Below are 15558 nucleotides of genomic sequence, written 5' to 3' on the forward strand. Positions count from 1 at the left end.
TCTAAAAATCCCTGTGTAGGAGTTTTGAACCCCCTTGCTTAGGAATAGCAAATCGACTGTTTTCAGACACTATTCTGAACAGACTTCATCCACAGCTAAGAAGTAACCAGAATGCCGTCAACTCTTACAACTACTTGTAGATCTTCCGACATAGATGTATGAACTAGAACTTATTCAAACCCATTTTATGATCTAATTCCCTACCTATCTATCTATTAAGTCTGAGTAATTTAATATCAAATCCCTAAAGAGTAACAGGTTATGAGTCACCACTATGCCAGCTTCTGGAGAACACATGAACAGAGAGTAGACATATCATGCAACTTTTGATTTATAGCCATGCCATTAGTAATAAAATACAATTTCCAGTGTGCACTGGTACGCTACTGCTATGGAATATAGATCAACCCATATTTCATACAGCGCCGCTAATGGAATAGATCTATTTTATATCTCTTTGTGAAACTGATTTCTACATTAACTAGGCATGGGGCATTCTCTGTCTTAAATGTCAGTAATGAACCTGTAAGGACAAGAGTTTAGGAAAAATAACTACAATCATTAATAGTCAATGAGTTAGTAAGTTTGCCAATGGTACAATTGTACCTAAAATGAATGGTTGTACTGCACGTTTTATCCTTTGAGATTTTGTATGTCACATACTTTTAAAAAAGTGATTTGCACAGTTTATTTCATTACTGTTGGGAAGAGGATGTTCATGGAATATACATTAAAATAAATGGAAGGTGTCTGGTTTTGGTTTTGCTTTTGTTTTTATTTCTTCTCTTTTTCTGTTGGATTGTATTGTAACACACTGGAAATTAATGGCTTCTTCAAACCACCATGTACGAAATCTACAGTTTATTAGATATTTTATGGTTTATAAACAGAGACAGGGAGAAGGTCCATTCCTCTAACACTTACAATGAAACCTCAACATTTAATTCTTTTGCCAATAGCAAACATTAATGCTGTAATATTGTATGTCTTGGGTCCAATGAATAACATGTTTAAGTATTTGCTGGTTTGGTGATTCAACAAGTTTATAAACCTGAAAAAGAGGACAGAGCTGTACCACAATGCTCAAGAATCAAGCAGATTCACTGTCATGCAATAACTAAAAAGCCACGTCCTCTGAAATCTCATTCATTACTGAATGAAAAAATAGTCAGAAAAAAACCCCAACTCTGACTGACAGGTACAGTAAGAGAAGTTTTAAATTATTTCAATTCAATATTTATTCAGATTTCCCTCATTTCTGCTGTGTTACCCAATGTAGGGTAAGTATGGATCCCCCTCGCTCTGACTTGGTAGGAATCTGTGGAACTCAGTGACCGGAAGGGGCTACATAGAAGAGCAAAACTAGCATAAAGAATTGTACTATTATGTGCAGAAGTTTGGCACATTTTCCTCTCTGTAACTGAAAGAGAATGAATGATCTCTAATTTCTAGGAATTGAGACATCTATGTTTTTAAATTAATTAAACTGAATTGATGTGGTTCTAACTTCATTTTTTTCATTAAAATCAGACACACAGTACGATATCATCTTGCTTGATGATATTTAATATCTCTATAGCACTGTATGTAGTCGGTTTTCAGTTAGTGTTTTTCTTTTTCACATTCCTCATTTCTACTTCTACTATTCATCAGAATAAGAGGATACAGTCACTCATGCTGTGTAGATATATTGATATTTCACATTTGATTGCCTTAATACCAAAGCAGCCATGGAATTTAAAGCAATTTAAGTCTCCTTTAGATATTTCTCCCTTCCCTCTGTAGATCATGAGGAGAAATTGGACTGATTTTTCAGACAACCTGCTTTACCAAGGTTTTATTAAAAAAAGGCATTTATCTTTCAGACTTAATACCTACTATTAAACATACAGAAGAACTGTTAAGCAAAGGCTGTATGATTATAATTAGGAACACTTACACAGTTGTTTGAGTGCATGTGCATATTCACATGTGGATTAAAATAGCACCGGCTATTCTGGAAAACAAGGCAAAACTGAACAAATACTTGATAACTATTTTACTCATGTGTTGCTAAAGTGCTCTCAGTTTATCTAAATACACTGAACATGTGAATTTAGGTAAAATATTTTAATTTTTACAAAATGAAACTGAGAAACTGTTGAAAATTTTTCACTTATGAGACAAAATAAAGGTAGTGTTCTTGAGACATTTATGCTACTGGTAAATATTTTTACCTCTAAAAAAGTTTTGACTATGAACAACTTCAAGAAAATTATTTGTTTGGAAAGGGATCTTAACTTTCCAAATTAATAGTTAATGTGTATATACGTATTGAAATAGTGGGTGAAAATGAAATTTGACTCATGAGTTTTGGAACATATCTTAACACGCTACATGTGGACTTGGCCCAAAATATGGAATTTCATTTTATTCCATCTGAAAAGTGATGTTTACAACCACAGACACATGATGAATGGAAATAAATGTGAAGCACAAATAGACAGTGCATAGCATGTCCCTTTATAAATTTAAAAAAGAGATTAGTTTTTTAATCTTAGAAAAGTTTTATTGAGTCCCTATAAACTGCTGACCATTATCAACAAAGGTGGTGGTGGAGAAAACAGATTTTATTTCTGATAGCCTTCCACTTAAAAGATAATTTTTGCAGTACTAGTTTCTAATGTACCTTAAGCAGATCATTCTTCAAAGTCAAATGGTGACACAAATTAGTTAACTTAATTACTGCTGTTTCAGTAACAAAGATTCAAAAAGTTATTATGGTTTATGAGTTAAATCATGTACAGTTTTGATAAAATCTGTATCTAATTGTTAAATGAAACAGGACACTTTCTTCAGTCAAAAATCCATAATCTCCTAATTTATATGTATTTATATTGCATGGACATCCTAATCAAGCAAAATAAATTGCCATTAATTGCCGTTATTTCATGTCAGACCAGCATATTGCTAAAATTATTCACATAGCCTTCATTTTCACAAAGACTTCTCCAGAGTTTTTACACAAATTTGATTATCTTTTAGGAAGAATAGTAAGATAAAAATACAAGAAAATTTCCTCCAAATGAAATGTAAAATGTATGTGTCATTAACTGAATGGGGCAATTCAAAGATCAGAACATGCACCGACAGCTTTTTATATTGGAATTCTCATATTTATACTCATATTATGTGAAAGAGTGCTGTAGTGAAACAGGATAAACATGGAGTAAGAAAACAAATGAATATCAGACAATACAGGGGGAAAATTATGAGGGATGAGGAACTCAGATAATGCTCTCTACCCTGGTTTTAATATCATTTTCTCTGTATGATAGTCTCAAAAATCATTATAGTCAATTATTAGCAGAAAAACAATAAAACAACCCTAAAATGGATCAAAAAGTGTCATTGTAATGCAATAATTGGCAAAAACAGTTCTGTATTTAAAAGGCTTAGGATTTTTATGCTGAGTAAGATTTTTTTTCAAAGGCAACAGAACTAATCACATATCATTTTGAATGAAAGCTAGAAAAATTTTGCTCTAGTGTAAATACGGTCAAAATGTCTCCTATCTTATTTTTCATGCTTGTGAAAAACCTGATAATATTTCCATTTATTTTCCATTTCATTTTCCACTCCTTGTTTTAGCCCACTAAAACAAGGCAGTCTGTATATGAAAAATAATCTCAAAGAAACAGAAGACAAATGCCAATGAAAGGTTATTTTACATATGTTTCAGAATACATTTAAAATAATTTAAAGCCTCATTTGCTTCATTATGTTTTGTGACAAATAAACATCAGTAATGATCAGCATTTTCTAGAAAATGATACCATTAAATTATTAATAGCAAAGGAACAGCTTTGGCAAATATCCACTTTGTCTTTTATTTCTGAACTTCAAAATTTAGAAATTAACTATTTTTCATTTGAAGTGCGGATGGACATGGTCCTGAGCAGCCTGCTCTAGGTGATCTTGCTTGAACAGTGTTGTTGGCAAGATGACCTCCAGAGGTTTCTTATGACCTCAACCATTCTGTGGTTCCATGAAATAAGAAAAATTATGAATGTATAAAACAAAAAAGTGATTGCTTGCAAAATAGTTTCCCCCATCAGTTCTCCTCTGTTATATCCCATCCTTTCTGTCCTACGTGCTTTAGAGATATCACTGACAAAGATCACATTCCTATCTTTGAACGACCTACTTACTGATGGGTTATTCAATCTCTAATCGTTTCACTTATTACTAGAGATTATTAAAAAATTATGATAGATTATAAAATTACACATTTATTGTATCATATATAGCTTAATTTCCAACTAGGTAAGAGCTCATGTTGTCATCTTATTAACAGACCAAGGCTGAGTATAGGTTTTGGTTTTTTCCTGTTCTGGTTTTTCAAATGATCACACAAAAAATAAGGAAATATTTAGGTGTCTTAAATAGTACTAGAGAAAGCAGAAAATAATTCTTAGTTATGGAAGATCACAAAATCATTCGGGTTGGAAAAGACCCTTGGGATCATCGAGTCCAACCATCAGCCTCACTCTACAAAGTTCTCCCCTACACCAAATCCCCCAACATCTCATCCAAACGACCCTTAAACACATCCAGGGATGGTGACTCCTATTCCACTGTCTGACCACTCTTTCTGTGAAAAATTTGTTTCCTAATGTCCAGTCTGAACCTCCCCTGTTGCAGTTTAAAGCCATTCCTCCTTGTTCTGTCACTAATCACCTGTGAGAAGAGACCAGCACCAACCTCTCTACAATGTCCTTTCAGGTAGCTGTAGAGAGTGATGAGGTCTCCCCTCAGCCTTCTCTTCCTCAAACTGAACATTCCCAGCTCCTTCAATCGCTCCTCATAGGATCTGTTCTCCAGGCCCTTCACCAGCTTCGTTGCCCTCCTCTGCCCTTGCTCCAGCACCTCGATATCTCTCTCGTATTGAGGTGCCCAAAACTGGACACAGTACTCCAGGTGTGGCCTCACCAGTGCAGAGTACAGGGGGACTATCACCTCCCTGTTTCTGCTGGTCACACTATTTCTAATACAAGGCAGGAGGCCGTTGGCTTTATGGGCCACCTGGGCAAAATGATTATTCCCTTACACTCCAAAGAACTGAAAACTGATATCAAAGACTGAAAACAGAGTATATTTTCTTCCTTAGCCTACAATGTCATAATCAGAGTCAAGACAGTTGTTTAGCATAACAAAACATGCCTGGACCTCTGCAGACATGTGCCCAACATTAACAACACTGTCTGAAAAACCTGCATTACAGTTTACATTACATCCAACACCATCCATGACAAATCTGAGCACCTACCTAATGATAACTACCAGATCTTGCTAGAAATCAGGACTATATAGACTGCTTCATGCCTTCACTCCCTTCACAGATTTGAAAAGTGATGGCTACATGTAGATGGCTACAGGACAGATTTCTGAAGAGGTAAAGATGTGTACTTTGCTTTTCCAGGTTTATCACAATCTTCTTCTTGTTATAATCTACTAATTAAGAGCATCATTTTGTCTCATCCATTCAGTTTTTCATCCAGTGCTACATGATAGTAGCTACAGTTTGCTTCAAAGCACTTATTTTACTTAAGAATTCTAAGTATCTGTTCATTGAAATAAATTCTTCTGAAAACAGTCAATTTGAGCATTAATTGGGCAACTGTGTGCCTTTGTCAAAATGTCAACATTAAAAGTTTTTTTCTCCTTTAAATTATTCAAGTCAATGAACAATTACATGTATTTAAAATTCATTACAATTTGAATTTGTTCATTTTAATAGAGGTGATTAGCATTTAGAAAGTACAGCATTCCTGTGTTAAGATTTTTTCCAAGAAAGACCTTATGCAGCTGTTTTTACAAGGATAGATTTGGATGCAAACTGCAGTATTAGGTACCAATCCATATTAATTTAGGGGGTGTGTGTGTGAAATTCCTAGAAGGAATCAGTACAAAAATAGCTCATGCTAGTCCTGGATTGCAGGATATTGACTGAGTAATTAAGAAAAAATAATCATCAACTAGTGTAATTAGCCAACATATGGTAAAACCCCAGAATTGTGTAAGTGATGTGTGCATTTCACATTGGATTAAGAATTTTCCTTGTTAATAGGTATGGTGGCTGGATGATGAAAAAATGTATCTTGTGCTATCTAGAGTGATCTGCCTTCCTCACTTGAATGAGCCTCCTTTCTTCCTGCAGAGAATTGTCTTGTTTGTTTGCCACATAACTCATCTTCAGAGTAATTTAGCTCATCCCTGTGCAGGTGCACTGGACTGCCAGGTTTATCACCGAGGATACTCAGTCCAGCTACCATCACAGGCATTTTACAGCTGACCTGAGAAACTTCAGACCTTCTCTGATACTCTCAACATAGTAGCTCTCAGCAAACTCTTTGATAATAAGCAGGTCTCACAGACATCCTAACTAGAAAACGTCCTGTATATCACACTGTCATCATTCCCCCCCTTTTTGCTGTTGTGTAACTGCAATCAGGATGCTGGGGTTTTTTACTGGGAAAAACACCTTTGATGTATAGTCATATTTGAATACCTGCCTGTCCATTTTTCACATACTGAATTTATGAGCAGGGATAAGGAGGGCTGTAAATTTTAATGCAGGATGAAATTTCCAGGTTTTCCGAGGGTTTAAACAGATAACAGTGTAATACAGAAAGCTCAACACTCAGGTGGCAAGAAAGCAAACATAATCTATTTTAAAGCCTAGTAGATTGACTGTGTTTAGGACTTTTCTTTTGATTAATGACTTTTTATTTCCTCTTCTAAATGTACACAGGATAAATGTAATATATTTTTCAGGCTCTAAAATATAAATGGGTCAAACAACAAAAAAAAAATATTGTAGATCATCAAGCTGGAGGGCATAGCCCTTCCTTTCTGAAGAACAATGTGTCACATTCATCTTTGTCACCTCAGGTTAGACTACTCAAACATGCTGAATGAAGAAAAAGATCAGAATATAAGTCTCCAGTGTCTTTCAGACTGCCAATGGTGTCACTGAGCAAACTGACATATTTATCTTTCTTAAGGTACCAGTGTGAGTGAATCACTTACAGAAATGTTTATTATCATTCTTAATGCAACCCAGGAGTAGTTTTCAATTAGATTTCAATGACTGGTTCTAGATATTATTTTGATTTCCTTTTTATGTTTCTCTGAAAAGGACCGGTAAGCAGAGATTGGACAGGACTAGTGCAACTTAGGCTATTTGGCTGTCTCTGTGAGATCACGCTACTCATGTAGCAGCTTTGCTCACACGATGAAAGCCTGTTAGATTTCTGCTTACTGAGCTCCATCCAAAGGAGAAAGTGACGATAAAAGCAGAAGAATCCCAAATGACTGAGTATACAGAAAATAGAGATGATGGATAATGGTTAGACTTGCTTGTTTTTAGCAATATATGTTTTGAGTTTGTATAACATTAAAAATGCGTTTCCACAGAATTACATGTTTACACTTCAAACTGCTCACAAAGCCAGAATAAAACTGCAAATAATGTGTATACTTAAAGTTGTCTTTTAAGTCTCTGGTGTTGCTGCTTGCACAGCAAAATGAACATATCTGATGGAAATCCCTTTTTTGGTAATGACTTCACAAGATCTGACTTAGATATATTTTCATATCTTTGTGAGATTGAAGTTTGAACTGTTCACAATATTATTAGTGCAGATATATATGTAAGTATACAAAAGCCTGTTTAGACTTAAAATACTATATTTAAATCATTTAACCTCTGATGAAACCAACACCAGAATTCTATAGAATAATGCTATTTATGGCTACTGGGTGACAACTATTAGGAAACCAGATTTTTACTTTCCATTCTTAGTCATTTAAATGGCAATACTTACAAACTGATGAAAAAAGCTATTAATATTTGAAAATCTCTTTTGCTGTATAAACTGAGAAACAATTATTTTCTGTCCTATTTGGTTATCAAAAGAAAAAGACTTCTGCAAGCTTAAAGTGTCCTTAAGGCTTTCTCAGGGGTCTCAGAGAACACAATTACTACTTGTGCACTCCCAGAATGATAAATATAAATAAAATCTAAAAAAGATATTTGAATAAATTTAGACTAGAATTACTTTGCCTTTTAGTAGTTCATTGTTTTTTTTAAGAAGTCAATGCAGGTAACTGAAAAAAGAAAAACTAAGCAATAGGTGAAATTTTATTTTCAAAAGTACAATCAGTTTTCTGGTTTTCAGCTTTCATAATCCATGTTCAGTTAATGAATTGTTTTGAATGAAGAGAGTATGACTGAAGAAGTAGGAGTAGTGCCATAGCTTTTATTTCTTTTCTTACCAGCATAATTTTGCTGTGAGAAAGAAGGTCTAGTAAAGGTCAACTGGTGGTTAGTTATTATTTTTTTATTACGAAAAAATTGATAAAAGTTCAAGCAAAGTTTCTAATTTCTAAGAACTCACAGCATCAAGGGAAGGACTGTACTATTACAAGAAGGTAAACCACCATTTGAACCTGTTTCACATTCACAAAAAATGCACATAACGAAGCAACTATTAGAGCCAATTCAAAAATAATAATATATATAATCCTCCAAAGATTAATGGCTACTGCAATCAGAAACATAATGGCAAGTGATACACGATACTGTATGGTACACATAGGTACACATAGTGTACAACTATGGTGTAGCACTTCTTTACAACTGTTAATGGGGGCAGATGTCTCTTAAGCAAAGTTAGTTATTGAATTTTCATATTAAACTTATTGGACATCAGTATCCCCAGCAACTGACAATCAGTGCATAGAAACAAAGTTTACTAAGAGAAGGGAAATAATGAAGAAGTCTTATCTACTGGTAGATTAGTCAGAAGTAACTGAGGCTACACAGCTCTCATAGAACATGAAAATCTACAGATGAGAATTTTTGATGCATCTGCACAGCATCTTTGGTGGATTAACATTACCAGTGCCAGTTACTAACAGCGAAAAAACCCAACAGGCAGTATAAAAATTTAATGTTCAAATCAATAAAGGATACTCCCTAAGGTAATTTTATTATTCATTAGCTACCAAATAATCTTTCATCTAATAAATTCAGTTTTTGAGATCATTAAGCAATAGGTCTATTTAAGCTTAATTTCTAAACAGAAAGTGATAGTCTTCTTTGATCTTTAAAAAATGAGCAATGTAGTAAAACTTCAGTTTATATTTCAATTCAATTCATATCATGTAATAAGACACTGTAAACTAATCCATAAAGTTGACATATATGGATAACATTATGCTTCCTTCTTTATCAGAAATATCAGACAACACTTATCCTCTAATCTTCCCTTAAATCAAAGTGTATTTCAAAGATATATGTAAAAAAAATATCAAAAGTAGGAGAAACAGAACACAGAATTATGAAAGCAAGACATTTTCACAATCATATTGGTCACTTACTACTAGCTCCACAACATCAATAGGAGTGACTGAAAATTTTCTATTTTTGTTAATCATTATCTTGTATAAAATCTGACAAAAAAGACTTTGCTTTTGACAGTATAAAATTGATTTGGAGTAAAAATTGTAGACAATCACCAAATCTATCATACATAGAAAAAATCACTAACTGAAAAAAAAAGTTTAAAATGTGTCTCTAAATTGTCATCAGAAACATATTTGGTACAGAAACAGCCACCTTGAACTTTCCTTTTTGCTTCAGATAATCTTAATGTCAGTCTAATGACCTGAATGCTATTACAAAATCAAGTATATATTTACTCTTATTTCATACTTTCTAGCCACAAATTATCTATCAGAGTATGCTGAAAGCCATAGATTTCTCTTTTTCTTTTAAAAGGATTTTCAGTGGATTTTGAATGACTTACGAAGACTACTTTTGAAAAAAAAAAAATAGTTGAATGGATAAAACTTGCAGCGTTTTAACAAACTGATACCAAACAGTATCAATCTTCCACTTCAGCTAAATAGAGAACATTGCTTTTCTCTTTCACCTGCCTTCTGAGTTTGAACTTGCAATCACAACTGACTGAAAAATAAATTACCCATTTTTATAAAAGAAAAAAAAAATATTCTGCAATGGAAATCCAGAGTGTGTACCTTGCTTGATATATAAAAAGAGATTTATTCACTATGTCTATCTTGTGGCATTATGAAAAAGAAATCATGTTTCAACGCACCTTTGATGTCTTTTAGTATTTAAAAAATACTGAATTGAATTATTTCTCTTGGCAAGAAATGTTATAAAATCTCCATTCTTAAAGATGTTCAGAACGACTGGAGAAAGTTCTGAGCCACTTGGTTTATGTTGGCTATTCTCTGAGCAGGATTTTTACCAGATGACCTATGACAACTCATCCAATCTAAATAAATCTGTGATTCTGTCAGTCTTTGATCTCGAGGCACTCATATCTGTCTTGGAATCTGTTTTAAAATAGTCCTGACTTACTATTCTTAGAAAAACAGCTTCAGCATTGTTTTTATTACAGTGCTACATTATTCTTCGGTGGCACACACAGTACTACATACCAAATGTAGCAGTTCACATTTCATAATCCATTTGTAGCTGTCCAGGATTTTCTAAACTCAACGATTTTATATCTACCCTAATTTTCAGTGGGGCAGTGTATCAAACTTCTTACTGCACACTTTCATCCTTAAAATGCAGTCTAGAAGGGAATTTTTAGTACAGACTGCTAGCAGGTAAGGCACCCTTGAGGTTGAAGACAGTAGGACTCTTCTATTGCTCATAAGCAGCTATTGAGAAATGAAAGGTTAATCATATCATCCCTTCACAGTTGATAACAGGGTGGGGCAGGGGAGAAGTGGTTATGACTTGTGAAGGACCCTGATATTCTGTGGAGACTGAGGAGGAAGGGAGAGAGGATGTGACAAGTCAGATGAAAAGAGTTGTTAAATATCTTGAAATTACTTGAAATTCAATTGACTTTTTAAAACAGAATGGAAAAGCTGGCATGTAAAGGACTGAAGTAATGATGTATAACTTTCATTCTTACATATTATTAAATAAAAGTACTCCTAAATTAATTAGTAAGAAAGAAGAAGAAGTGGGGTACCCTGGGACCACTTTAAATATCAGTTTGCAAACAGCAGTATACAAATACAACTGGGTTGAGAAAGAGAACCAGAATGCAGTCCCATTCTGAAAGAGAGAAATGTAGAGGAAAACTACTGCTATAATAAAATATCTCCTCCAGGAGCTAAGAAAAACCTTAGGGGATGATTAGATCAAGAATGTGATACTCAGTGTATTCTATGTAATACTGTTTTCATGCTTCTCTCATAACTTGATTTTTAACAAGCTGATTTTTTTACTTTGTTAGAATAAGGTCTGTTTTATCTTGCCTGGTGTTTGGATTGAGTCTAGGCTATCCTGAAGGATCTTTTGCTGGTCATACGCCAACAGCTTCTGGCAGGGAGTTAGAGTCCGTAACATTTACTGAACTCATGTTGCACTTAAATATTTTTTAACAGTGAGGTGATGCCTGCCAATAGTTGACTTGTCTCTGACATCTTAGTATTTCCATGTATTTCGTATTTTCATTGGAAAAGCTTAGTCTTTAAGGAGTACGGGGTAACAATTATTTTGCAGTATTGGAGCTTTCATCCACTCAGGCAATTTTTTTTAATGCAAAGTGTCCCACCATCATGAACAACTGAGGGATACAACCCATAAAAGATGTAACTGCTTCAAAATGAAGATTGAGTCCTGAATGAAGCTTGAACTTTAGTGTTAAGACACTGAGGCTCTGTACCCTCAGAGAGCTCTACAGAAGGACAGGTAGGCTCCTTCAGCCACAGGGAAGACGACATAGAAAATCCACTGTGGGTGCTACCTGTGTGGCTAAAGGAAAGAATCTGATGGAATATTTCAAAGCTCTGCAAAGAGTGGACATGCAAAGAGTGGACAGTGACCTACAGGAACTTTATTAAACAACTGATGGATGTAAACTCACGATTAATACTTCAGAAGTCTCTCCTCTCACAGAGAACATCTTTTCTTCAAGCCCTTCTTGCATAGTCTCAGAGGTCTGGATCCTTTTTGCATACTCTTCCACTGTCTGTGGGGTGGTTTTGAACAGCAGCCTACTTCAGCAGGAGGGGAAGGAGACACTGCCATATCATCTCACCTACCGCTGTTAGGCAGGTTCATGGGAGCAATAGGTTGGACTGATGAATGACTATTGCTTCTATCAAGCAAGTACTGTAAACAGTAGGCTGTTAAACAAATAATGGGAAGCAGCATGACTTCTGGCTGTATATTTAAAGAAAGCAGCTAGAAACTGCATATTGTTGTATCTTGATCCTGCTGGACTTTGGGGGTACTCTGAGCGTGCCGGTTGGATTGAGTGACTCTGGACACTCAGCACTTACACACTATCAGAGCCATCAGGTAGAGATGTGTTTGAGAGAAAGAAGCCAAATGTCTGTCTGGACCTTGAGAAGCTCCCAGTCACAGCATTGCCATGTGCCTGCTTCTTCAGGCCCTTTTGCCTCTCCAGACCTTCACCATTTTCCAGAATCATTCTTCATAAGTAAAAGAGAACTTTCTTTGCTTCTAAACCCAGCATAACCGAGAGATAGTCCAACAAGGAAAATATTTATTATTAAATAAATAAATAATTTTTCTTCAGTTGTCAGCTCCCGAGAATAGTTTATCTATTTGCCGCTGTTAAAATTCTATTTGCTCTGTCATAAAATAGGATGAATTTAATAAGTTTTGTTTCCCAAAATAGAAAGATTGAAAGTAAAACTTCTCTAATGTGCTAAACATATAACAGATATTGCTCACTAAATAGTGTCTCCTTACCAGGAAATATTACTGTTTAAAAGGACAAAAAAGCATTCTCATCTTATGACTTCCTAGGATATGTCTCTGCATTTGCAAATAACTACATTTTTTAACATTTTACATAAATTTTATTGTCAATTTTCCTTCACACATTTTCAATGATTAATACTTCTTGGGGTTTTTTTTCCTTCTTCATTTGTAGGTAATGCATAAATTGTCAATTGCTTTGTACTATTTTACACATCAACTCTTCTGAAATTCTGTACCACTGGTAGGAAGTGTAGGTAGGAACTGTATCACCGGTACCATGGACTATTATTTTGATGAAAGGGAAAAGATAAATGACCATCTAAGGTCCACAGAACTCTGTTTATAGAAGTTCAAGAGACTCAATATTTTTCCTCTCACAGGGTACGATATGAAATACCAATTATCTGCACAGATTTAAAATAAGTGAATGAGAAAAAATGAAATGCTTATTCACCTCTCCTCTTAAAGTAAACTGTAATTAAAAATATTTTCTTTAAGCCTTTTGAGTCCCATGTGCTCCTTCCATAGAAGATCTACAGGTAAAGTATATGCTTCATTGATTCCAATTAATTTATTTAGATTATATAATTCCCCAAGGAATAATGTGTATATAGGCTTACTGAATACCTTCATTCTAATCTACTAAAATTGTTATTCTTGGGAACTTTTACATTTACTTGATACAATAGAAGAGACATTACAATAAAGCTTTGCTTTTTATTTCTAGCCTCAACCTCCAACGAAAATCCCAAAATGGCCAGACAGAACAAATTCATATCTGGTAAGCTATGAATATTAACAATTCCTGATTTAAGGTGAGGTTAGAGGAAAAAAAAAATTTTCCTCATACTTAATCTTTCCAAGTATAACTGTAAAAAAAATGACCTATATATTTTGTGGATATAGTGACTCAATTTCTCTCCTTTTCTTATTTCTTCTCTTTGTTACCACTTTTCAGGAACTTGTCAGAGAGCAGAGAGGACATACGCATGATTCAAGCCATCTACTTCTAAACAAGGGTGCTGAAGTTTGCTTCCTGTCCTCCTGGTTTGTTACCCTGTTTGAATAGTAGCTAAAACTCTTGTTCAATGATGAAATACATGGAAAAGATGCAATTATTTATTCTATTAGAATCAAAAATGGTCCTTTCTTGCTTTAATATTTCGTACTTATGTTTCCAGTCTCAGACATCATAAGTATGCAACTCTCTCCAAAAATCTGTCATTTAAAGTTGCAGGTACCCCTTTCACTGGCCTATTTATCTTACATATCCCATTTTTTGGGCAAGTGGCAAAAGATCAGATCTAAATATATTTAAAGACTTAAAGCAGGATTTAAATATGTCATGCATATAAATATAATAAAGGGATAAAATGATGCAACAAAAGCAATTCCTTCGATTGCTATTTAAATTCAGTGGTTTCTCACTGACCTCATCATAGATACAGAATTATGCTTCTGGGAAGAACTGCAAGTATTTGTCCATATTAAAGCTTTATGACAAATCAAGAAGCAATGATTCCTTACTTAAACCTGTGGGTGGGTGGGGGGGTTGGTCTGATTCAGAAGAACCCTCGATGCATACTGGCAGGGTCAGATTTATTAAAAAACATTAAGATCATATTGTTGCAAAAAGTCACAGCTGAAGGGAAAGCCCATACTATGACAACCTGGCAATTACACAGCTCGCAAAGTAAGTGCATCAAACCTCTATCTTCCATCTTCTAACCTAACCATCAAGCTAAAAGGTGAAGTATAAAGTACAGATCCTGTTGGAACTATGACACTATGCAGAGAGACATGCAAAACCTGTGGGATCAGAAAGAGCCTGATTTCACACCTGAGAGGAGTGTAAAGCAAAATGAAAGATCTGGTAAGGACACCTTAATCTGGTGAGCAGTAGAACAAGCTGCCCACTTACCAGTTGAATACTTTTAAGGCATGACTGTCACCACAAATTAGGCATAAACATGTTCTTTTATAAAGTATATGTATTTATTTATCTATTTATTTAGAGCAGGAACTTCTATTAATTTCTTAGAAAGAGTCTTTGTGGAAGCATTGAGGGCTCTGAACCTGACGTGAATCTTTGACCCAGACCCCTAAGCCACAAAGCAAGAAGGGCTATCTGACTTGTCCCTGTGAAATGCCAAAGGCAGTACTACACCCCAGCTGTTTTGGATCTTATCCCAGTAGTTTTCCATTCTCTAGAATCAAATGGGTAACAGCTAGTCATCACATCACTTCCCAGCAGATTCCTAAGTGAAATGTCACTAAAATATGTATGATATCTACTAATTTTCTTCAGGAACCAGAAAGTAAGTAAAATTTGGTGGGTTTTTTTTAACAGTTTAGGATTCCATTTAATAACATCTAGTTGTGGGATGTGTCTGTTTATTTCACTCAATTTTAAATGTCTGCTATAGAGCAAGGCATTTAGACTCCCCTCATTCATCTGCCCTATTTAAGCCTTTAATAGAGAATATAGTATATTCATCCCTATCTTGACTAACCTCTGAACACAGATCAAACATAGATGTGGTCACTACATTTGCTCAGGCAAAACTAATCCTTACTGACAGCAGTTTTCACAGAGTGACATTAATACTTCAGAGAAAAAAGTAGCTAACTAATACTTGTTATACTAACAAGTTAGTATTAGGAAAAAAATATGAGAAGATAAATGAGAAAAAATGTCAATGAGCATGAAATCTATACCTGAGGCAAAA

General features: G+C 34.7%; 1 protein-coding gene across 5 annotated transcripts in view; it reads right to left on the bottom strand.

Annotated features, from left to right (window-relative positions):
• The window catches only part of SNTG1 (syntrophin gamma 1), a 357499-nt gene that overhangs the window by 53332 nt on the left and 288609 nt on the right, over positions 1 to 15558 (bottom strand). The gene's annotated exons all lie outside the window — the stretch shown is intronic.

The sequence above is a fragment of the Athene noctua genome, chromosome 2 (genome assembly GCF_965140245.1).
Source record: "Athene noctua chromosome 2, bAthNoc1.hap1.1, whole genome shotgun sequence".
Lineage (NCBI taxonomy): Eukaryota > Metazoa > Chordata > Aves > Strigiformes > Strigidae > Athene > Athene noctua.